General features: G+C 67.6%; 10 non-coding genes across 10 annotated transcripts; all 10 read right to left on the bottom strand.

The window, feature by feature from the left end:
- Window positions 1-1932: 1932 nt before the first annotated feature.
- Window positions 1933-2051, bottom strand: LOC132596162 (5S ribosomal RNA). Its single transcript, XR_009562262.1, has one exon. It is a non-coding gene; the product is annotated as a 5S ribosomal RNA (ribosomal RNA).
- A 2696-nt stretch (window positions 2052-4747) lies between these two features.
- LOC132596161 (5S ribosomal RNA) lies at window positions 4748-4866 on the bottom strand. The gene has a single exon (XR_009562261.1). It is a non-coding gene; the product is annotated as a 5S ribosomal RNA (ribosomal RNA).
- A 933-nt stretch (window positions 4867-5799) lies between these two features.
- LOC132596160 (5S ribosomal RNA) lies at window positions 5800-5918 on the bottom strand. The gene has a single exon (XR_009562260.1). It is a non-coding gene; the product is annotated as a 5S ribosomal RNA (ribosomal RNA).
- Window positions 5919-6850: 932 nt separating this feature from the next.
- Window positions 6851-6969, bottom strand: LOC132596159 (5S ribosomal RNA). Its single transcript, XR_009562259.1, has one exon. It is a non-coding gene; the product is annotated as a 5S ribosomal RNA (ribosomal RNA).
- Window positions 6970-9662: 2693 nt separating this feature from the next.
- On the bottom strand, window positions 9663-9781 carry LOC132596158 (5S ribosomal RNA). The gene has a single exon (XR_009562258.1). It is a non-coding gene; the product is annotated as a 5S ribosomal RNA (ribosomal RNA).
- A 2697-nt stretch (window positions 9782-12478) lies between these two features.
- On the bottom strand, window positions 12479-12597 carry LOC132596157 (5S ribosomal RNA). Its single transcript, XR_009562257.1, has one exon. It is a non-coding gene; the product is annotated as a 5S ribosomal RNA (ribosomal RNA).
- Window positions 12598-15294: 2697 nt separating this feature from the next.
- On the bottom strand, window positions 15295-15413 carry LOC132596155 (5S ribosomal RNA). Its single transcript, XR_009562255.1, has one exon. It is a non-coding gene; the product is annotated as a 5S ribosomal RNA (ribosomal RNA).
- Window positions 15414-18110: 2697 nt separating this feature from the next.
- Window positions 18111-18229, bottom strand: LOC132596154 (5S ribosomal RNA). The gene has a single exon (XR_009562254.1). It is a non-coding gene; the product is annotated as a 5S ribosomal RNA (ribosomal RNA).
- Window positions 18230-20926: 2697 nt separating this feature from the next.
- On the bottom strand, window positions 20927-21045 carry LOC132596153 (5S ribosomal RNA). The gene has a single exon (XR_009562253.1). It is a non-coding gene; the product is annotated as a 5S ribosomal RNA (ribosomal RNA).
- Window positions 21046-21977: 932 nt separating this feature from the next.
- Window positions 21978-22096, bottom strand: LOC132596152 (5S ribosomal RNA). Its single transcript, XR_009562252.1, has one exon. It is a non-coding gene; the product is annotated as a 5S ribosomal RNA (ribosomal RNA).
- Window positions 22097-23681: the final 1585 nt, after the last annotated feature.

Raw genomic sequence — 23681 nt, 5'->3', positions numbered from 1 at the left:
ACGCCTGGTAGCGCGACACCCCACCGGCCCACAGACGTAGCCTCCCCAGCTGTTCTCACAGCGAGTCCAACCGCAGCCTGCATCCCTCCACGGGACACTTGGATTACTCCCGCGATCCCCACGAGGTGCGGCACCCGGCGGCCGAATGGGCTGAGATCCTGCCCTTGCGGCGCCCTGTGGCCACCTCCGCCTCCCTCACGGTACTGGCCGAGGCCTCGGACCAGCGGGCCCCGGCTCCCAGCTCAGCGCTGCTCCTCCGCCCCTCTCACCTCCTGCCCGACGTCCAGGCTACCGAGCACCCTCCACCCCCGCCCACCTTCATGCCACTCAGCCGGAACCCGGGAGGCAATGCCAACTACCAGGTGTATGACAGTCTGGTGCTGAAGCGGCAACCGCAGGAGGGCCAAGCGCGGGCCAACTCGCTGCTACCTTCCACCTCGGCCTCCAGGCCCTCTCTGCACGGGAGCCAGACTGGGAAAATGAACTTACCAGCAGCAAGTGGGGGCAGGGGCAGGGGGCGGCAGGGCATGGAGAGAGGAATAAAGAGCGCCAGAGTCCAGGAAACATTGGTGGTCTGTGGCTTGGAAGCGCCACTCCTTCTGCCAGCCTGGGTCCCTGCGCTTGGCTTCCTGCAATAAGAAGCCAGTGTCCCCTTCTTGGCCTGAGGGTCCCTTTGGTTTAGTGGCCACAGTTCTGCCAGCAGGCCCCTCCTGGTCCTATACCATGCACTAAGTACATCTGCAGCTGCAGACTCCAAACCCCTGGTCTCTGGGCACCTCCTCTGTGTCTCAGCTGTCCCTGTCCACAGAGAGCCTCATACAAGAAGTTGCTTCCAAACTGGGAGGTTCCACATCTGGGCAGGTCCAGCTCCAGGCCCAGTGAAGGGCATGAAGAAGGCTGAGGCTCTGGACTCCAGCCAGGCCTTCAGCAGGCCTCTGAGGCCAAGGTCTTCCTAGTCTCAAGAGGGGCCAAGAGACGCAATGTGTCATTTGAACAAGTGAGTCAGCGGGCGGTGAGCGAATGAATGACCGCTCGAGGGGATGTATGCCGGCCACCGGGCCCTGTTTGACTGTCCAGGCTCAGCTTACCTGACCCTGGTTACCAGGGAATGCCACTCTGGGCCCTCCTTTTCATCCCCCTCCCTCACTGTGACCTCACCACCTGCCCCATTATGACCCAGTCTGGCTCCCAGTTAAAACTGGAGGGCAGAGGGCCCAGGCAGTCCTGGGACCAACGGCCATGGGTGAGCGAAACTACTACCGAGCCGAGCCGTTCACTGGCCCCATCCCCAGGAAATGCCAGGAGCAAGGATACTCAATTCTTCTGATCCCGGTCAGCTTCATCTTGCTCAACGTGGGGATCAACATGGTGACTATGGTCAGGGCAGGATCTGTGCAGCGCGGTTGGGGGAGCCCTGGGGTCTTGAAGGGGCTGAGGTGGGAGGGCTGCTGGGGTGTGACCGGGACAAGGGTTGGATTTCAGGGCTCACCCTGCTCCCGGCCTCCCCCCTCCCCTTCTTGCCTCAACTCTGGAGGCATCTGAAGAGATTCTTGCGGGCACTTTTCAATCGTATTTTCCACAAAGGTGAGTGGGCGCCGGCGTGGGTTCAGGGGATGTGGGCCTGTCCCCTTTCTTCTATCCCTGCCTTGATTCTCAGCCCCTCAGGAACCCAGGCCCTGACCCATCTCGCCTTTCCCCACAGACAAGCAAGCCAGCTGTGTAGGCACCCATCGCATGTGCATGCGCTGCTCCGTGGATACCAAGAACCTGTGCTCAAGAGTTTCTTCCCACTTCTGCCATCGCCCAAGCTTCCTGCTCGGGCAGGTAAACCCACCTTGACTACTGCCTGCAGCGGGGCTCGGCGGGGGCAGAGCCGGCGGCCCCCCAGCCGCGGGCGAGTAAAGGAGAAGGCGGGCGGAGCGGGAGGCAAAAAGCCTACAGCACCCGGTATTCCCAGGCGGTCTCCCATCCAAGTACTAACCAGGCCCGACCCTGCTTAGCTTCCGAGATCAGACGAGATCGGGCGCGTTCAGGGTGGTATGGCCGTAGACGGGGGCGGGGGGCCGCGGGCGGCCTCTTGAGGCCCAGTTTCGCTGGCGCTGGCGCCTTAACGCCAGCCTGGCGGCCGGCCCGCCCCGGCAGGGCCCCCTCGCCCGCCCAGGCAGGGGCAACGGAGGTCTCGGGTATCGGGCGGCGGCGGAGGGTTTGGCGACCACCTCCCAGCCCAGGGCGGCCGTGACCCAGCAAACCCTTCGGCGCTTGGCGCCCCGCCCAAGATCCCGCACGTCGCTCACAGGGACGTGGCCCCGGAGGCTTCAGGGCCCGGGGCCCGCGGTCCCTTGGGCATCGGCCCTGCCCGCCCACGCGGCCCTAGGCGCAGCCCGGCCGCAGCCCGGGCCGGCCCTCCTGCCCGACAGCAGCTGGCCCGAAGCCACCGGGAGCCACCATTGAGTCGCCACGGCCCCTCAGCCCCGGCAAGGCCACCCTTGCCCCCACACCCCCCGCCGAGCTCAGGACCCCGCCCCTGGTGGCCGGCAGGCCCGGGGAAGCGGCCCCTGCCCTCGATCCCGCTCCCGCACCCGGCCGCGGTGACACGCCAGAGGGGCGGGGTGGGGGTGGGGCTTTTGTCGGAGGGAGCTGTGGAGGGACACACCGGCACACAGGTGGCGGCGCCGGGGCTGGGCGCCGGTGGGGGCGGCCAGGTGCAGGTCGAGGGGCTCGCGGGCCGAAAGGACGGCAACTGGGCCCATGGCGGAGTCTGGGTCTGGAGGGCTCTGAGCCTCCATCCGCTCTGGTGCCTCGGGTCTACCGGCCCGACGCCTGGTAGCGCGACACCCCACCGGCCCACAGACGTAGCCTCCCCAGCTGTGCTCACAGCGAGTCCAACCGCAGCCTGCATCCCTCCACGGGACACTTGGATTACTCCCGCGATCCCCACGAGGTGCGGCACCCGGCGGCCGAATGGGCTGAGATCCTGCCCTTGCGGCGCCCTGTGGCCACCTCCGCCTCCCTCACGGTACTGGCCGAGGCCTCGGACCAGCGGGCCCCGGCTCCCAGCTCAGCGCTGCTCCTCCGCCCCTCTCACCTCCTGCCCGACGTCCAGGCTACCGAGCACCCTCCACCCCCGCCCACCTTCATGCCACTCAGCCGGAACCCGGGAGGCAATGCCAACTACCAGGTGTATGACAGTCTGGTGCTGAAGCGGCAACCGCAGGAGGGCCAAGCGCGGGCCAACTCGCTGCTACCTTCCACCTCGGCCTCCAGGCCCTCTCTGCACGGGAGCCAGACTGGGAAAATGAACTTACCAGCAGCAAGTGGGGGCAGGGGCAGGGGGCGGCAGGGCATGGAGAGAGGAATAAAGAGCGCCAGAGTCCAGGAAACATTGGTGGTCTGTGGCTTGGAAGCGCCACTCCTTCTGCCAGCCTGGGTCCCTGCGCTTGGCTTCCTGCAATAAGAAGCCAGTGTCCCCTTCTTGGCCTGAGGGTCCCTTTGGTTTAGTGGCCACAGTTCTGCCAGCAGGCCCCTCCTGGTCCTATACCATGCACTAAGTACATCTGCAGCTGCAGACTCCAAACCCCTGGTCTCTGGGCACCTCCTCTGTGTCTCAGCTGTCCCTGTCCACAGAGAGCCTCATACAAGAAGTTGCTTCCAAACTGGGAGGTTCCACATCTGGGCAGGTCCAGCTCCAGGCCCAGTGAAGGGCATGAAGAAGGCTGAGGCTCTGGACTCCAGCCAGGCCTTCAGCAGGCCTCTGAGGCCAAGGTCTTCCTAGTCTCAAGAGGGGCCAAGAGACGCAATGTGTCATTTGAACAAGTGAGTCAGCGGGCGGTGAGCGAATGAATGACCGCTCGAGGGGATGTATGCCGGCCACCGGGCCCTGTTTGACTGTCCAGGCTCAGCTTACCTGACCCTGGTTACCAGGGAATGCCACTCTGGGCCCTCCTTTTCATCCCCCTCCCTCACTGTGACCTCACCACCTGCCCCATTATGACCCAGTCTGGCTCCCAGTTAAAACTGGAGGGCAGAGGGCCCAGGCAGTCCTGGGACCAACGGCCATGGGTGAGCGAAACTACTACCGAGCCGAGCCGTTCACTGGCCCCATCCCCAGGAAATGCCAGGAGCAAGGATACTCAATTCTTCTGATCCCGGTCAGCTTCATCTTGCTCAACGTGGGGATCAACATGGTGACTATGGTCAGGGCAGGATCTGTGCAGCGCGGTTGGGGGAGCCCTGGGGTCTTGAAGGGGCTGAGGTGGGAGGGCTGCTGGGGTGTGACCGGGACAAGGGTTGGATTTCAGGGCTCACCCTGCTCCCGGCCTCCCCCCCCCCTTCTTGCCTCAACTCTGGAGGCATCTGAAGAGATTCTTGCGGGCACTTTTCAATCGTATTTTCCACAAAGGTGAGTGGGCGCCGGCGTGGGTTCAGGGGATGTGGGCCTGTCCCCTTTCTTCTATCCCTGCCTTGATTCTCAGCCCCTCAGGAACCCAGGCCCTGACCCATCTCGCCTTTCCCCACAGACAAGCAAGCCAGCTGTGTAGGCACCCATCGCATGTGCATGCGCTGCTCCGTGGATCCCAAGAACCTGTGCTCAAGAGTTTCTTCCCACTTCTGCCATCGCCCAAGCTTCCTGCTCGGGCAGGTAAACCCACCTTGACTACTGCCTGCAGCGGGGCTCGGCGGGGGCGGAGCCGGCGGCCCCCCCGCCGCGGGCGAGTAAAGGAGAAGGCGGGCGGAGCGGGAGGCAAAAAGCCTACAGCACCCGGTATTCCCAGGCGGTCTCCCATCCAAGTACTAACCAGGCCCGACCCTGCTTAGCTTCCGAGATCAGACGAGATCGGGCGCGTTCAGGGTGGTATGGCCGTAGACGGGGGCGGGGGGCCGCGGGCGGCCTCTTGAGGCCCAGTTTCGCTGGCGCTGGCGCCTTAACGCCAGCCTGGCGGCCGGCCCGCCCCGGCAGGGCCCCCTCGCCCGCCCAGGCAGGGGCAACGGAGGTCTCGGGTATCGGGCGGCGGCGGAGGGTTTGGCGACCACCTCCCAGCCCAGGGCGGCCGTGACCCAGCAAACCCTTCGGCGCTTGGCGCCCCGCCCAAGATCCCGCACGTCGCTCACAGGGACGTGGCCCCGGAGGCTTCAGGGCCCGGGGCCCGCGGTCCCTTGGGCATCGGCCCTGCCCGCCCACGCGGCCCTAGGCGCAGCCCGGCCGCAGCCCGGGCCGGCCCTCCTGCCCGACAGCAGCTGGCCCGAAGCCACCGGGAGCCACCATTGAGTCGCCACGGCCCCTCAGCCCCGGCAAGGCCACCCTTGCCCCCACACCCCCCGCCGAGCTCAGGACCCCGCCCCTGGTGGCCGGCAGGCCCGGGGAAGCGGCCCCTGCCCTCGATCCCGCTCCCGCACCCGGCCGCGGTGACACGCCAGAGGGGCGGGGTGGGGGTGGGGCTTTTGTCGGAGGGAGCTGTGGAGGGACACACCGGCACACAGGTGGCGGCGCCGGGGTTGGGAGCCGGTGGGGGCGGCCAGGTGCAGGTCGAGGGGCTCGCGGGCCGAAAGGACGGCAACTGGGCCCGCGGCGGAGTCTGGGTCCGGGCCAGCCACCCCGGGAGCGTCTGGGGTGCGGCTGCCTTCCAGGGCCGCCTTCTGGCCGCCTGGCCGGCCGGGCCGGCGGGGAGCGACCCCGCCGGCGCGCGCCGTGGTGGGAGGGGCCTGAGGAGGTGGGGCCTGCAGCGGGGCCCGGCGGGGGCGGAGCCGGCGGCCCCCGCCGCGGGCGAGTAAAGGAGAAGGCGGGCGGAGCGGGAGGCAAAAAGCCTACAGCACCCGGTATTCCCAGGCGGTCTCCCATCCAAGTACTAACCAGGCCCGACCCTGCTTAGCTTCCGAGATCAGACGAGATCGGGCGCGTTCAGGGTGGTATGGCCGTAGACGGGGGCGGGGGGCCGCGGGCGGCCTCTTGAGGCCCAGTTTCGCTGGCGCTGGCGCCTTAACGCCAGCCTGGCGGCCGGCCCGCCCCGGCAGGGCCCCCTCGCCCGCCCAGGCAGGGGCAACGGAGGTCTCGGGTATCGGGCGGCGGCGGAGGGTTTGGCGACCACCTCCCAGCCCAGGGCGGCCGTGACCCAGCAAACCCTTCGGCGCTTGGCGCCCCGCCCAAGATCCCGCACGTCGCTCACAGGGACGTGGCCCCGGAGGCTTCAGGGCCCGGGGCCCGCGGTCCCTTGGGCATCGGCCCTGCCCGCCCACGCGGCCCTAGGCGCAGCCCGGCCGCAGCCCGGGCCGGCCCTCCTGCCCGACAGCAGCTGGCCCGAAGCCACCGGGAGCCACCATTGAGTCGCCACGGCCCCTCAGCCCCGGCAAGGCCACCCTTGCCCCCACACCCCCCGCCGAGCTCAGGACCCCGCCCCTGGTGGCCGGCAGGCCCGGGGAAGCGGCCCCTGCCCTCGATCCCGCTCCCGCACCCGGCCGCGGTGACACGCCAGAGGGGCGGGGTGGGGGGGGGCTTTTGTCGGAGGGAGCTGTGGAGGGACACACCGGCACACAGGTGGCGGCGCCGGGGTTGGGCGCCGGTGGGGGCGGCCAGGTGCAGGTCGAGGGGCTCGCGGGCCGAAAGGACGGCAACTGGGCCCGCGGCGGAGTCTGGGTCCGGGCCAGCCACCCCGGGAGCGTCTGGGGTGCGGCTGCCTTCCAGGGCCGCCTTCTGGCCGCCTGGCCGGCCGGGCCGGCGGGGAGCGACCCCGCCGGCGCGCGCCGTGGTGGGAGGGGCCTGAGGAGGTGGGGCCTGCAGCGGGGCCCGGCGGGGGCGGAGCCGGCGGCCCCCGCCGCGGGCGAGTAAAGGAGAAGGCGGGCGGAGCGGGAGGCAAAAAGCCTACAGCACCCGGTATTCCCAGGCGGTCTCCCATCCAAGTACTAACCAGGCCCGACCCTGCTTAGCTTCCGAGATCAGACGAGATCGGGCGCGTTCAGGGTGGTATGGCCGTAGACGGGGGCGGGGGGCCGCGGGCGGCCTCTTGAGGCCCAGTTTCGCTGGCGCTGGCGCCTTAACGCCAGCCTGGCGGCCGGCCCGCCCCGGCAGGGCCCCCTCGCCCGCCCAGGCAGGGGCAACGGAGGTCTCGGGTATCGGGCGGCGGCGGAGGGTTTGGCGACCACCTCCCAGCCCAGGGCGGCCGTGACCCAGCAAACCCTTCGGCGCTTGGCGCCCCGCCCAAGATCCCGCACGTCGCTCACAGGGACGTGGCCCCGGAGGCTTCAGGGCCCGGGGCCCGCGGTCCCTTGGGCATCGGCCCTGCCCGCCCACGCGGCCCTAGGCGCAGCCCGGCCGCAGCCCGGGCCGGCCCTCCTGCCCGACAGCAGCTGGCCCGAAGCCACCGGGAGCCACCATTGAGTCGCCACGGCCCCTCAGCCCCGGCAAGGCCACCCTTGCCCCCACACCCCCCGCCGAGCTCAGGACCCCGCCCCTGGTGGCCGGCAGGCCCGGGGAAGCGGCCCCTGCCCTCGATCCCGCTCCCGCACCCGGCCGCGGTGACACGCCAGAGGGGCGGGGTGGGGGTGGGGCTTTTGTCGGAGGGAGCTGTGGAGGGACACACCGGCACACAGGTGGCGGCGCCGGGGCTGGGCGCCGGTGGGGGCGGCCAGGTGCAGGTCGAGGGGCTCGCGGGCCGAAAGGACGGCAACTGGGCCCATGGCGGAGTCTGGGTCTGGAGGGCTCTGAGCCTCCATCCGCTCTGGTGCCTCGGGTCTACCGGCCCGACGCCTGGTAGCGCGACACCCCACCGGCCCACAGACGTAGCCTCCCCAGCTGTTCTCACAGCGAGTCCAACCGCAGCCTGCATCCCTCCACGGGACACTTGGATTACTCCCGCGATCCCCACGAGGTGCGGCACCCGGCGGCCGAATGGGCTGAGATCCTGCCCTTGCGGCGCCCTGTGGCCACCTCCGCCTCCCTCACGGTACTGGCCGAGGCCTCGGACCAGCGGGCCCCGGCTCCCAGCTCAGCGCTGCTCCTCCGCCCCTCTCACCTCCTGCCCGACGTCCAGGCTACCGAGCACCCTCCACCCCCGCCCACCTTCATGCCACTCAGCCGGAACCCGGGAGGCAATGCCAACTACCAGGTGTATGACAGTCTGGTGCTGAAGCGGCAACCGCAGGAGGGCCAAGCGCGGGCCAACTCGCTGCTACCTTCCACCTCGGCCTCCAGGCCCTCTCTGCACGGGAGCCAGACTGGGAAAATGAACTTACCAGCAGCAAGTGGGGGCAGGGGCAGGGGGCGGCAGGGCATGGAGAGAGGAATAAAGAGCGCCAGAGTCCAGGAAACATTGGTGGTCTGTGGCTTGGAAGCGCCACTCCTTCTGCCAGCCTGGGTCCCTGCGCTTGGCTTCCTGCAATAAGAAGCCAGTGTCCCCTTCTTGGCCTGAGGGTCCCTTTGGTTTAGTGGCCACAGTTCTGCCAGCAGGCCCCTCCTGGTCCTATACCATGCACTAAGTACATCTGCAGCTGCAGACTCCAAACCCCTGGTCTCTGGGCACCTCCTCTGTGTCTCAGCTGTCCCTGTCCACAGAGAGCCTCATACAAGAAGTTGCTTCCAAACTGGGAGGTTCCACATTTGGGCAGGTCCAGCTCCAGGCCCAGTGAAGGGCATGAAGAAGGCTGAGGCTCTGGACTCCAGCCAGGCCTTCAGCAGGCCTCTGAGGCCAAGGTCTTCCTAGTCTCAAGAGGGGCCAAGAGACGCAATGTGTCATTTGAACAAGTGAGTCAGCGGGCGGTGAGCGAATGAATGACCGCTCGAGGGGATGTATGCCGGCCACCGGGCCCTGTTTGTCCAGGCTCAGCTTACCTGACCCTGGTTACCAGGGAATGCCACTCTGGGCCCTCCTTTTCATCCCCCTCCCTCACTGTGACCTCACCACCTGCCCCATTATGACCCAGTCTGGCTCCCAGTTAAAACTGGAGGGCAGAGGGCCCAGGCAGTCCTGGGACCAACGGCCATGGGTGAGCGAAACTACTACCGAGCCGAGCCGTTCACTGGCCCCATCCCCAGGAAATGCCAGGAGCAAGGATACTCAATTCTTCTGATCCCGGTCAGCTTCATCTTGCTCAACGTGGGGATCAACATGGTGACTATGGTCAGGGCAGGATCTGTGCAGCGCGGTTGGGGGAGCCCTGGGGTCTTGAAGGGGCTGAGGTGGGAGGGCTGCTGGGGTGTGACCGGGACAAGGGTTGGATTTCAGGGCTCACCCTGCTCCCGGCCTCCCCCCTCCCCTTCTTGCCTCAACTCTGGAGGCATCTGAAGAGATTCTTGCGGGCACTTTTCAATCGTATTTTCCACAAAGGTGAGTGGGCGCCGGCGTGGGTTCAGGGGATGTGGGCCTGTCCCCTTTCTTCTATCCCTGCCTTGATTCTCAGCCCCTCAGGAACCCAGGCCCTGACCCATCTCGCCTTTCCCCACAGACAAGCAAGCCAGCTGTGTAGGCACCCATCGCATGTGCATGCGCTGCTCCGTGGATCCCAAGAACCTGTGCTCAAGAGTTTCTTCCCACTTCTGCCATCGCCCAAGCTTCCTGCTCGGGCAGGTAAACCCACCTTGACTACTGCCTGCAGCGGGGCTCGGCGGGGGCGGAGCCGGCGGCCCCCCCGCCGCGGGCGAGTAAAGGAGAAGGCGGGCGGAGCGGGAGGCAAAAAGCCTACAGCACCCGGTATTCCCAGGCGGTCTCCCATCCAAGTACTAACCAGGCCCGACCCTGCTTAGCTTCCGAGATCAGACGAGATCGGGCGCGTTCAGGGTGGTATGGCCGTAGACGGGGGCGGGGGGCCGCGGGCGGCCTCTTGAGGCCCAGTTTCGCTGGCGCTGGCGCCTTAACGCCAGCCTGGCGGCCGGCCCGCCCCGGCAGGGCCCCCTCGCCCGCCCAGGCAGGGGCAACGGAGGTCTCGGGTATCGGGCGGCGGCGGAGGGTTTGGCGACCACCTCCCAGCCCAGGGCGGCCGTGACCCAGCAAACCCTTCGGCGCTTGGCGCCCCGCCCAAGATCCCGCACGTCGCTCACAGGGACGTGGCCCCGGAGGCTTCAGGGCCCGGGGCCCGCGGTCCCTTGGGCATCGGCCCTGCCCGCCCACGCGGCCCTAGGCGCAGCCCGGCCGCAGCCCGGGCCGGCCCTCCTGCCCGACAGCAGCTGGCCCGAAGCCACCGGGAGCCACCATTGAGTCGCCACGGCCCCTCAGCCCCGGCAAGGCCACCCTTGCCCCCACACCCCCCGCCGAGCTCAGGACCCCGCCCCTGGTGGCCGGCAGGCCCGGGGAAGCGGCCCCTGCCCTCGATCCCGCTCCCGCACCCGGCCGCGGTGACACGCCAGAGGGGCGGGGTGGGGGTGGGGCTTTTGTCGGAGGGAGCTGTGGAGGGACACACCGGCACACAGGTGGCGGCGCCGGGGCTGGGCGCCGGTGGGGGCGGCCAGGTGCAGGTCGAGGGGCTCGCGGGCCGAAAGGACGGCAACTGGGCCCATGGCGGAGTCTGGGTCTGGAGGGCTCTGAGCCTCCATCCGCTCTGGTGCCTCGGGTCTACCGGCCCGACGCCTGGTAGCGCGACACCCCACCGGCCCACAGACGTAGCCTCCCCAGCTGTTCTCACAGCGAGTCCAACCGCAGCCTGCATCCCTCCACGGGACACTTGGATTACTCCCGCGATCCCCACGAGGTGCGGCACCCGGCGGCCGAATGGGCTGAGATCCTGCCCTTGCGGCGCCCTGTGGCCACCTCCGCCTCCCTCACGGTACTGGCCGAGGCCTCGGACCAGCGGGCCCCGGCTCCCAGCTCAGCGCTGCTCCTCCGCCCCTCTCACCTCCTGCCCGACGTCCAGGCTACCGAGCACCCTCCACCCCCGCCCACCTTCATGCCACTCAGCCGGAACCCGGGAGGCAATGCCAACTACCAGGTGTATGACAGTCTGGTGCTGAAGCGGCAACCGCAGGAGGGCCAAGCGCGGGCCAACTCGCTGCTACCTTCCACCTCGGCCTCCAGGCCCTCTCTGCACGGGAGCCAGACTGGGAAAATGAACTTACCAGCAGCAAGTGGGGGCAGGGGCAGGGGGCGGCAGGGCATGGAGAGAGGAATAAAGAGCGCCAGAGTCCAGGAAACATTGGTGGTCTGTGGCTTGGAAGCGCCACTCCTTCTGCCAGCCTGGGTCCCTGCGCTTGGCTTCCTGCAATAAGAAGCCAGTGTCCCCTTCTTGGCCTGAGGGTCCCTTTGGTTTAGTGGCCACAGTTCTGCCAGCAGGCCCCTCCTGGTCCTATACCATGCACTAAGTACATCTGCAGCTGCAGACTCCAAACCCCTGGTCTCTGGGCACCTCCTCTGTGTCTCAGCTGTCCCTGTCCACAGAGAGCCTCATACAAGAAGTTGCTTCCAAACTGGGAGGTTCCACATCTGGGCAGGTCCAGCTCCAGGCCCAGTGAAGGGCATGAAGAAGGCTGAGGCTCTGGACTCCAGCCAGGCCTTCAGCAGGCCTCTGAGGCCAAGGTCTTCCTAGTCTCAAGAGGGGCCAAGAGACGCAATGTGTCATTTGAACAAGTGAGTCAGCGGGCGGTGAGCGAATGAATGACCGCTCGAGGGGATGTATGCCGGCCACCGGGCCCTGTTTGACTGTCCAGGCTCAGCTTACCTGACCCTGGTTACCAGGGAATGCCACTCTGGGCCCTCCTTTTCATCCCCCTCCCTCACTGTGACCTCACCACCTGCCCCATTATGACCCAGTCTGGCTCCCAGTTAAAACTGGAGGGCAGAGGGCCCAGGCAGTCCTGGGACCAACGGCCATGGGTGAGCGAAACTACTACCGAGCCGAGCCGTTCACTGGCCCCATCCCCAGGAAATGCCAGGAGCAAGGATACTCAATTCTTCTGATCCCGGTCAGCTTCATCTTGCTCAACGTGGGGATCAACATGGTGACTATGGTCAGGGCAGGATCTGTGCAGCGCGGTTGGGGGAGCCCTGGGGTCTTGAAGGGGCTGAGGTGGGAGGGCTGCTGGGGTGTGACCGGGACAAGGGTTGGATTTCAGGGCTCACCCTGCTCCCGGCCTCCCCCCTCCCCTTCTTGCCTCAACTCTGGAGGCATCTGAAGAGATTCTTGCGGGCACTTTTCAATCGTATTTTCCACAAAGGTGAGTGGGCGCCGGCGTGGGTTCAGGGGATGTGGGCCTGTCCCCTTTCTTCTATCCCTGCCTTGATTCTCAGCCCCTCAGGAACCCAGGCCCTGACCCATCTCGCCTTTCCCCACAGACAAGCAAGCCAGCTGTGTAGGCACCCATCGCATGTGCATGCGCTGCTCCGTGGATCCCAAGAACCTGTGCTCAAGAGTTTCTTCCCACTTCTGCCATCGCCCAAGCTTCCTGCTCGGGCAGGTAAACCCACCTTGACTACTGCCTGCAGCGGGGCTCGGCGGGGGCGGAGCCGGCGGCCCCCCAGCCGCGGGCGAGTAAAGGAGAAGGCGGGCGGAGCGGGAGGCAAAAAGCCTACAGCACCCGGTATTCCCAGGCGGTCTCCCATCCAAGTACTAACCAGGCCCGACCCTGCTTAGCTTCCGAGATCAGACGAGATCGGGCGCGTTCAGGGTGGTATGGCCGTAGACGGGGGCGGGGGGCCGCGGGCGGCCTCTTGAGGCCCAGTTTCGCTGTCGCTGGCGCCTTAACGCCAGCCTGGCGGCCGGCCCGCCCCGGCAGGGCCCCCTCGCCCGCCCAGGCAGGGGCAACGGAGGTCTCGGGTATCGGGCGGCGGCGGAGGGTTTGGCGACCACCTCCCAGCCCAGGGCGGCCGTGACCCAGCAAACCCTTCGGCGCTTGGCGCCCCGCCCAAGATCCCGCACGTCGCTCACAGGGACGTGGCCCCGGAGGCTTCAGGGCCCGGGGCCCGCGGTCCCTTGGGCATCGGCCCTGCCCGCCCACGCGGCCCTAGGCGCAGCCCGGCCGCAGCCCGGGCCGGCCCTCCTGCCCGACAGCAGCTGGCCCGAAGCCACCGGGAGCCACCATTGAGTCGCCACGGCCCCTCAGCCCCGGCAAGGCCACCCTTGCCCCCACACCCCCCGCCGAGCTCAGGACCCCGCCCCTGGTGGCCGGCAGGCCCGGGGAAGCGGCCCCTGCCCTCGATCCCGCTCCCGCACCCGGCCGCGGTGACACGCCAGAGGGGCGGGGTGGGGGTGGGGCTTTTGTCGGAGGGAGCTGTGGAGGGACACACCGGCACACAGGTGGCGGCGCCGGGGCTGGGCGCCGGTGGGGGCGGCCAGGTGCAGGTCGAGGGGCTCGCGGGCCGAAAGGACGGCAACTGGGCCCATGGCGGAGTCTGGGTCTGGAGGGCTCTGAGCCTCCATCCGCTCTGGTGCCTCGGGTCTACCGGCCCGACGCCTGGTAGCGCGACACCCCACCGGCCCACAGACGTAGCCTCCCCAGCTGTTCTCACAGAGAGTCCAACCGCAGCCTGCATCCCTCCACGGGACACTTGGATTACTCCCGCGATCCCCACGAGGTGCGGCACCCGGCGGCCGAATGGGCTGAGATCCTGCCCTTGCGGCGCCCTGTGGCCACCTCCGCCTCCCTCACGGTACTGGCCGAGGCCTCGGACCAGCGGGCCCCGGCTCCCAGCTCAGCGCTGCTCCTCCGCCCCTCTCACCTCCTGCCCGACGTCCAGGCTACCGAGCACCCTCCACCCCCGCCCACCTTCATGCCACTCAGCCGGAACCCGGGAGGCAATGCCAACTACCAGGTGTATGACAGTCTGGTGCTGAAGCGGCAACCGCAGGAGGGCCAAGCACGGGCCAACTCGCTGCTACCTTCCACCTCGGCCTCCAGGCCCTCTCTGCACGGGAGCCAGACTGGGAAAATGAACTTACCAGCAGCAAGTGGGGGCAGGGGCAGGGGGCGGCAGGGCATGGAGAGAGGAATAAAGAGCGCCAGAGTCCAGGAAACATTGGTGGTCTGTGGCTTGGAAGCGCCACTCCTTCTGCCAGCCTGGGTCCCTGCGCTTGGCTTCCTGCAATAAGAAGCCAGTGTCCCCTTCTTGGCCTGAGGGTCCCTTTGGTTTAGTGGCCACAGTTCTGCCAGCAGGCCCCTCCTGGTCCTATACCATGCACTAAGTACATCTGCAGCTGCAGACTCCAAACCCCTGGTCTCTGGGCACCTCCTCTGTGTCTCAGCTGTCCCTGTCCACAGAGAGCCTCATACAAGAAGTTGCTTCCAAACTGGGAGGTTCCACATCTGGGCAGGTCCAGCTCCAGGCCCAGTGAAGGGCATGAAGAAGGCTGAGGCTCTGGACTCCAGCCAGGCCTTCAGCAGGCCTCTGAGGCCAAGGTCTTCCTAGTCTCAAGAGGGGCCAAGAGACGCAATGTGTCATTTGAACAAGTGAGTCAGCGGGCGGTGAGCGAATGAATGACCGCTCGAGGGGATGTATGCCGGCCACCGGGCCCTGTTTGACTGTCCAGGCTCAGCTTACCTGACCCTGGTTACCAGGGAATGCCACTCTGGGCCCTCCTTTTCATCCCCCTCCCTCACTGTGACCTCACCACCTGCCCCATTATGACCCAGTCTGGCTCCCAGTTAAAACTGGAGGGCAGAGGGCCCAGGCAGTCCTGGGACCAACGGCCATGGGTGAGCGAAACTACTACCGAGCCGAGCCGTTCACTGGCCCCATCCCCAGGAAATGCCAGGAGCAAGGATACTCAATTCTTCTGATCCCGGTCAGCTTCATCTTGCTCAACGTGGGGATCAACATGGTGACTATGGTCAGGGCAGGATCTGTGCAGCGCGGTTGGGGGAGCCCTGGGGTCTTGAAGGGGCTGAGGTGGGAGGGCTGCTGGGGTGTGACCGGGACAAGGGTTGGATTTCAGGGCTCACCCTGCTCCCGGCCTCCCCCCTCCCCTTCTTGCCTCAACTCTGGAGGCATCTGAAGAGATTCTTGCGGGCACTTTTCAATCGTATTTTCCACAAAGGTGAGTGGGCGCCGGCGTGGGTTCAGGGGATGTGGGCCTGTCCCCTTTCTTCTATCCCTGCCTTGATTCTCAGCCCCTCAGGAACCCAGGCCCTGACCCATCTCGCCTTTCCCCACAGACAAGCAAGCCAGCTGTGTAGGCACCCATCGCATGTGCATGCGCTGCTCCGTGGATCCCAAGAACCTGTGCTCAAGAGTTTCTTCCCACTTCTGCCATCGCCCAAGCTTCCTGCTCGGGCAGGTAAACCCACCTTGACTACTGCCTGCAGCGGGGCTCGGCGGGGGCGGAGCCGGCGGCCCCCCAGCCGCGGGCGAGTAAAGGAGAAGGCGGGCGGAGCGGGAGGCAAAAAGCCTACAGCACCCGGTATTCCCAGGCGGTCTCCCATCCAAGTACTAACCAGGCCCGACCCTGCTTAGCTTCCGAGATCAGACGAGATCGGGCGCGTTCAGGGTGGTATGGCCGTAGACGGGGGCGGGGGGCCGCGGGCGGCCTCTTGAGGCCCAGTTTCGCTGGCGCTGGCGCCTTAACGCCAGCCTGGCGGCCGGCCCGCCCCGGCAGGGCCCCCTCGCCCGCCCAGGCAGGGGCAACGGAGGTCTCGGGTATCGGGCGGCGGCGGAGGGTTTGGCGACCACCTCCCAGCCCAGGGCGGCCGTGACCCAGCAAACCCTTCGGCGCTTGGCGCCCCGCCCAAGATCCCGCACGTCGCTCACAGGGACGTGGCCCCGGAGGCTTCAGGGCCCGGGGCCCGCGGTCCCTTGGGCATCGGCCCTGCCCGCCCACGCGGCCCTAGGCGCAGCCCGGCCGCAGCCCGGGCCGGCCCTCCTGCCCGACAGCAGCTGGCCCGAAGCCACCGGGAGCCACCATTGAGTCGCCACGGCCCCTCAGCCCCGGCAAGGCCACCCTTGCCCCCACACCCCCCGCCGAGCTCAGGACCCCGCCCCTGGTGGCCGGCAGGCCCGGGGAAGCGGCCCCTGCCCTCGATCCCGCTCCCGCACCCGGCCGCGGTGACACGCCAGAGGGGCGGGGTGGGGGTGGGGCTTTTGTCGGAGGGAGCTGTGGAGGGACACACCGGCACACAGGTGGCGGCGCCGGGGCTGGGCGCCGGTGGGGGCGGCCAGGTGCAGGTCGAGGGGCTCGCGGGCCGAAAGGACGGCAACTGGGCCCATGGCGGAGTCTGGGTCTGGAGGGCTCTGAGCCTCCATCCGCTCTGGTGCCTCGGGTCTACCGGCCCGACGCCTGGTAGCGCGACACCCCACCGGCCCACAGACGTAGCCTCCCCAGCTGTGCTCACAGCGAGTCCAACCGCAGCCTGCATCCCTCCACGGGACACTTGGATTACTCCCGCGATCCCCACGAGGTGCGGCACCCGGCGGCCGAATGGGCTGAGATCCTGCCCTTGCGGCGCCCTGTGGCCACCTCCGCCTCCCTCACGGTACTGGCCGAGGCCTCGGACCAGCGGGCCCCGGCTCCCAGCTCAGCGCTGCTCCTCCGCCCCTCTCACCTCCTGCCCGACGTCCAGGCTACCGAGCACCCTCCACCCCCGCCCACCTTCATGCCACTCAGCCGGAACCCGGGAGGCAATGCCAACTACCAGGTGTATGACAGTCTGGTGCTGAAGCGGCAACCGCAGGAGGGCCAAGCGCGGGCCAACTCGCTGCTACCTTCCACCTCGGCCTCCAGGCCCTCTCTGCACGGGAGCCAGACTGGGAAAATGAACTTACCAGCAGCAAGTGGGGGCAGGGGCAGGGGGCGGCAGGGCATGGAGAGAGGAATAAAGAGCGCCAGAGTCCAGGAAACATTGGTGGTCTGTGGCTTGGAAGCGCCACTCCTTCTGCCAGCCTGGGTCCCTGCGCTTGGCTTCCTGCAATAAGAAGCCAGTGTCCCCTTCTTGGCCTGAGGGTCCCTTTGGTTTAGTGGCCACAGTTCTGCCAGCAGGCCCCTCCTGGTCCTATACCATGCACTAAGTACATCTGCAGCTGCAGACTCCAAACCCCTGGTCTCTGGGCACCTCCTCTGTGTCTCAGCTGTCCCTGTCCACAGAGAGCCTCATACAAGAAGTTGCTTCCAAACTGGGAGGTTCCACATCTGGGCAGGTCCAGCTCCAGGCCCAGTGAAGGGCATGAAGAAGGCTGAGGCTCTGGACTCCAGCCAGGCCTTCAGCAGGCCTCTGAGGCCAAGGTCTTCCTAGTCTCAAGAGGGGCCAAGAGACGCAATGTGTCATTTGAACAAGTGAGTCAGCGGGCGGTGAGCGAATGAATGACCGCTCGAGGGGATGTATGCCGGCCACCGGGCCCTGTTTGACTGTCCAGGCTCAGCTTACCTGACCCTGGTTACCAGGGAATGCCACTCTGGGCCCTCCTTTTCATCCCCCTCCCTCACTGTGACCTCACCACCTGCCCCATTATGACCCAGTCTGGCTCCCAGTTAAAACTGGAGGGCAGAGGGCCCAGGCAGTCCTGGGACCAACGGCCATGGGTGAGCGAAACTACTACCGAGCCGAGCCGTTCACTGGCCCCATCCCCAGGAAATGCCAGGAGCAAGGATACTCAATTCTTCTGATCCCGGTCAGCTTCATCTTGCTCAACGTGGGGATCAACATGGTGACTATGGTCAGGGCAGGATCTGTGCAGCGCGGTTGGGGGAGCCCTGGGGTCTTGAAGGGGCTGAGGTGGGAGGGCTGCTGGGGTGTGACCGGGACAAGGGTTGGATTTCAGGGCTCACCCTGCTCCCGGCCTCCCCCCTCCCCTTCTTGCCTCAACTCTGGAGGCATCTGAAGAGATTCTTGCGGGCACTTTTCAATCGTATTTTCCACAAAGGTGAGTGGGCGCCGGCGTGGGTTCAGGGGATGTGGGCCTGTCCCCTTTCTTCTATCCCTGCCTTGATTCTCAGCCCCTCAGGAACCCAGGCCCTGACCCATCTCGCCTTTCCCCACAGACAAGCAAGCCAGCTGTGTAGGCACCCATCGCATGTGCATGCGCTGCTCCGTGGATCCCAAGAACCTGTGCTCAAGAGTTTCTTCCCACTTCTGCCATCGCCCAAGCTTCCTGCTCGGGCAGGTAAACCCACCTTGACTACTGCCTGCAGCGGGGCTCGGCGGGGGCGGAGCCGGCGGCCCCCCCGCCGCGGGCGAGTAAAGGAGAAGGCGGGCGGAGCGGGAGGCAAAAAGCCTACAGCACCCGGTATTCCCAGGCGGTCTCCCATCCAAGTACTAACCAGGCCCGACCCTGCTTAGCTTCCGAGATCAGACGAGATCGGGCGCGTTCAGGGTGGTATGGCCGTAGACGGGGGCGGGGGGCCGCGGGCGGCCTCTTGAGGCCCAGTTTCGCTGGCGCTGGCGCCTTAACGCCAGCCTGGCGGCCGGCCCGCCCCGGCAGGGCCCCCTCGCCCGCCCAGGCAGGGGCAACGGAGGTCTCGGGTATCGGGCGGCGGCGGAGGGTTTGGCGACCACCTCCCAGCCCAGGGCGGCCGTGACCCAGCAAACCCTTCGGCGCTTGGCGCCCCGCCCAAGATCCCGCACGTCGCTCACAGGGACGTGGCCCCGGAGGCTTCAGGGCCCGGGGCCCGCGGTCCCTTGGGCATCGGCCCTGCCCGCCCACGCGGCCCTAGGCGCAGCCCGGCCGCAGCCCGGGCCGGCCCTCCTGCCCGACAGCAGCTGGCCCGAAGCCACCGGGAGCCACCATTGAGTCGCCACGGCCCCTCAGCCCCGGCAAGGCCACCCTTGCCCCCACACCCCCCGCCGAGCTCAGGACCCCGCCCCTGGTGGCCGGCAGGCCCGGGGAAGCGGCCCCTGCCCTCGATCCCGCTCCCGCACCCGGCCGCGGTGACACGCCAGAGGGGCGGGGTGGGGGTGGGGCTTTTGTCGGAGGGAGCTGTGGAGGGACACACCGGCACACAGGTGGCGGCGCCGGGGCTGGGCGCCGGTGGGGGCGGCCAGGTGCAGGTCGAGGGGCTCGCGGGCCGAAAGGACGGCAACTGGGCCCATGGCGGAGTCTGGGTCTGGAGGGCTCTGAGCCTCCATCCGCTCTGGTGCCTCGGGTCTACCGGCCCGACGCCTGGTAGCGCGACACCCCACCGGCCCACAGACGTAGCCTCCCCAGCTGTGCTCACAGCGAGTCCAACCGCAGCCTGCATCCCTCCACGGGACACTTGGATTACTCCCGCGATCCCCACGAGGTGCGGCACCCGGCGGCCGAATGGGCTGAGATCCTGCCCTTGCGGCGCCCTGTGGCCACCTCCGCCTCCCTCACGGTACTGGCCGAGGCCTCGGACCAGCGGGCCCCGGCTCCCAGCTCAGCGCTGCTCCTCCGCCCCTCTCACCTCCTGCCCGACGTCCAGGCTACCGAGCACCCTCCACCCCCGCCCACCTTCATGCCACTCAGCCGGAACCCGGGAGGCAATGCCAACTACCAGGTGTATGACAGTCTGGTGCTGAAGCGGCAACCGCAGGAGGGCCAAGCGCGGGCCAACTCGCTGCTACCTTCCACCTCGGCCTCCAGGCCCTCTCTGCACGGGAGCCAGACTGGGAAAATGAACTTACCAGCAGCAAGTGGGGGCAGGGGCAGGGGGCGGCAGGGCATGGAGAGAGGAATAAAGAGCGCCAGAGTCCAGGAAACATTGGTGGTCTGTGGCTTGGAAGCGCCACTCCTTCTGCCAGCCTGGGTCCCTGCGCTTGGCTTCCTGCAATAAGAAGCCAGTGTCCCCTTCTTGGCCTGAGGGTCCCTTTGGTTTAGTGGCCACAGTTCTGCCAGCAGGCCCCTCCTGGTCCTATACCATGCACTAAGTACATCTGCAGCTGCAGACTCCAAACCCCTGGTCTCTGGGCACCTCCTCTGTGTCTCAGCTGTCCCTGTCCACAGAGAGCCTCATACAAGAAGTTGCTTCCAAACTGGGAGGTTCCACATCTGGGCAGGTCCAGCTCCAGGCCCAGTGAAGGGCATGAAGAAGGCTGAGGCTCTGGACTCCAGCCAGGCCTTCAGCAGGCCTCTGAGGCCAAGGTCTTCCTAGTCTCAAGAGGGGCCAAGAGACGCAATGTGTCATTTGAACAAGTGAGTCAGCGGGCGGTGAGCGAATGAATGACCGCTCGAGGGGATGTATGCCGGCCACCGGGCCCTGTTTGACTGTCCAGGCTCAGCTTACCTGACCCTGGTTACCAGGGAATGCCACTCTGGGCCCTCCTTTTCATCCCCCTCCCTCACTGTGACCTCACCACCTGCCCCATTATGACCCAGTCTGGCTCCCAGTTAAAACTGGAGGGCAGAGGGCCCAGGCAGTCCTGGGACCAACGGCCATGGGTGAGCGAAACTACTACCGAGCCGAGCCGTTCACTGGCCCCATCCCCAGGAAATGCCAGGAGCAAGGATACTCAATTCTTCTGATCCCGGTCAGCTTCATCTTGCTCAACGTGGGGATCAACATGGTGACTATGGTCAGGGCAGGATCTGTGCAGCGCGGTTGGGGGAGCCCTGGGGTCTTGAAGGGGCTGAGGTGGGAGGGCTGCTGGGGTGTGACCGGGACAAGGGTTGGATTTCAGGGCTCACCCTGCTCCCGGCCTCCCCCCTCCCCTTCTTGCCTCAACTCTGGAGGCATCTGAAGAGATTCTTGCGGGCACTTTTCAATCGTATTTTCCACAAAGGTGAGTGGGCGCCGGCGTGGGTTCAGGGGATGTGGGCCTGTCCCCTTTCTTCTATCCCTGCCTTGATTCTCAGCCCCTCAGGAACCCAGGCCCTGACCCATCTCGCCTTTCCCCACAGACAAGCAAGCCAGCTGTGTAGGCACCCATCGCATGTGCATGCGCTGCTCCGTGGATCCCAAGAACCTGTGCTCAAGAGTTTCTTCCCACTTCTGCCATCGCCCAAGCTTCCTGCTCGGGCAGGTAAACCCACCTTGACTACTGCCTGCAGCGGGGCTCGGCGGGGGCGGAGCCGGCGGCCCCCCAGCCGCGGGCGAGTAAAGGAGAAGGCGGGCGGAGCGGGAGGCAAAAAGCCTACAGCACCCGGTATTCCCAGGCGGTCTCCCATCCAAGTACTAACCAGGCCCGACCCTGCTTAGCTTCCGAGATCAGACGAGATCGGGCGCGTTCAGGGTGGTATGGCCGTAGACGGGGGCGGGGGGCCGCGGGCGGCCTCTTGAGGCCCAGTTTCGCTGGCGCTGGCGCCTTAACGCCAGCCTGGCGGCCGGCCCGCCCCGGCAGGGCCCCCTCGCCCGCCCAGGCAGGGGCAACGGAGGTCTCGGGTATCGGGCGGCGGCGGAGGGTTTGGCGACCACCTCCCAGCCCAGGGCGGCCGTGACCCAGCAAACCCTTCGGCGCTTGACGCCCCGCCCAAGATCCCGCACGTCGCTCACAGGGACGTGGCCCCGGAGGCTTCAGGGCCCGGGGCCCGCGGTCCCTTGGGCATCGGCCCTGCCCGCCCACGCGGCCCTAGGCGCAGCCCGGCCGCAGCCCGGGCCGGCCCTCCTGCCCGACAGCAGCTGGCCCGAAGCCACCGGGAGCCACCATTGAGTCGCCACGGCCCCTCAGCCCCGGCAAGGCCACCCTTGCCCCCACACCCCCCGCCGAGCTCAGGACCCCGCCCCTGGTGGCCGGCAGGCCCGGGGAAGCGGCCCCTGCCCTCGATCCCGCTCCCGCACCCGGCCGCGGTGACACGCCAGAGGGGCGGGGTGGGGGGTGGCTTTTGTCGGAGGGAGCTGTGGAGGGACACACCGGCACACAGGTGGCGGCGCCGGGGTTGGGCGCCGGTGGGGGCGGCCAGGTGCAGGTCGAGGGGCTCGCGGGCCGAAAGGACGGCAACTGGGCCCGCGGCGGAGTCTGGGTCCGGGCCAGCCACCCCGGGAGCGTCTGGGGTGCGGCTGCCTTCCAGGGCCGCCTTCTGGCCGCCTGGCCGGCCGGGCCGGCGGGGAGCGACCCCGCCGGCGCGCGCCGTGGTGGGAGGGGCCTGAGGAGGTGGGGCCTGCAGCGGGGCCCGGCGGGGGCGGAGCCGGCGGCCCCCGCCGCGGGCGAGTAAAGGAGAAGGCGGGCGGAGCGGGAGGCAAAAAGCCTACAGCACCCGGTATTCCCAGGCGGTCTCCCATCCAAGTACTAACCAGGCCCGACCCTGCTTAGCTTCCGAGATCAGACGAGATCGGGCGCGTTCAGGGTGGTATGGCCGTAGACGGGGGCGGGGGGCCGCGGGCGGCCTCTTGAGGCCCAGTTTCGCTGGCGCTGGCGCCTTAACGCCAGCCTGGCGGCCGGCCCGCCCCGGCAGGGCCCCCTCGCCCGCCCAGGCAGGGGCAACGGAGGTCTCGGGTATCGGGCGGCGGCGGAGGGTTTGGCGACCACCTCCCAGCCCAGGGCGGCCGTGACCCAGCAAACCCTTCGGCGCTTGGCGCCCCGCCCAAGATCCCGCACGTCGCTCACAGGGACGTGGCCCCGGAGGCTTCAGGGCCCGGGGCCCGCGGTCCCTTGGGCATCGGCCCTGCCCGCCCACGCGGCCCTAGGCGCAGCCCGGCCGCAGCCCGGGCCGGCCCTCCTGCCCGACAGCAGCTGGCCCGAAGCCACCGGGAGCCACCATTGAGTCGCCACGGCCCCTCAGCCCCGGCAAGGCCACCCTTGCCCCCACACCCCCCGCCGAGCTCAGGACCCCGCCCCTGGTGGCCGGCAGGCCCGGGGAAGCGGCCCCTGCCCTCGATCCCGCTCCCGCACCCGGCCGCGGTGACACGCCAGAGGGGCGGGGTGGGGGGGGGCTTTTGACGGAGGGAGCTGTGGAGGGACATACCGGCACACAGGTGGCGGCGCCGGGGCTGGGCGCCGGTGGGGGCGGCCAGGTGCAGGTCGAGGGGCTCGCGGGCCGAAAGGACGGCAACTGGGCCCATGGCGGAGTCTGGGTCTGGAGGGCTCTGAGCCTCCATCCGCTCTGTTGCCTCGGGTCTACCGGCCCGACGCCTGGTAGCGCGACACCCCACCGGCCCAGAGACGTAGCCTCCCCAGCTGTGCTCACAGCGAGTCCAACTGCAGCCTGCATCCCTCCACGGGACACTTGGATTACTCCCGCGATCCCCACGAGGTGCGGCACCCGGCGGCCGAATGGGCTGAGATCCTGCCCTTGCGGCGCCCTGTGGCCACCTCTGCCTCCCTCACGGTACTGGCCGAGGCCTCGGACCAGCGGGCCCCGGCTCCCAGCTCAGCGCTGCTCCTCCGCCCCTCTCACCTCCTGCCCGACGTCCAGGCTACCGAGCACCCTCCACCCCCGCCCACCTTCATGCCACTCAGCCGGAACCCGGGAGGCAATGCCAACTACCAGGTGTATGACAGTCTGGTGCTGAAGCGGCAACCGCAGGAGGGCCAAGCGCGGGCCAACTCGCTGCTACCTTCCACCTCGGCCTCCAGGCCCTCTCTGCACGGGAGCCAGACTGGGAAAATGAACTTACCAGCAGCAAGTGGGGGCAGGGGCAGGGGGCGGCAGGGCATGGAGAGAGGAATAAAGAGCGCCAGAGTCCAGGAAACATTGGTGGTCTGTGGCTTGGAAGCGCCACTCCTTCTGCCAGCCTGGGTCCCTGCGCTTGGCTTCCTGCAATAAGAAGCCAGTGTCCCCTTCTTGGCCTGAGGGTCCCTTTGGTTTAGTGGCCACAGTTCTGCCAGCAGGCCCCTCCTGGTCCTATACCATGCACTAAGTACATCTGCAGCTGCAGACTCCAAACCCCTGGTCTCTGGGCACCTCCTCTGTGTCTCAGCTGTCCCTGTCCACAGAGAGCCTCATACA

This window comes from Globicephala melas, unplaced genomic scaffold, assembly GCF_963455315.2.
Source record: "Globicephala melas unplaced genomic scaffold, mGloMel1.2 SCAFFOLD_522, whole genome shotgun sequence".
NCBI classification, from domain to species: Eukaryota; Metazoa; Chordata; class Mammalia; order Artiodactyla; family Delphinidae; genus Globicephala; species Globicephala melas.
This window is presented reverse-complemented; position numbering and strand designations above follow the sequence as displayed.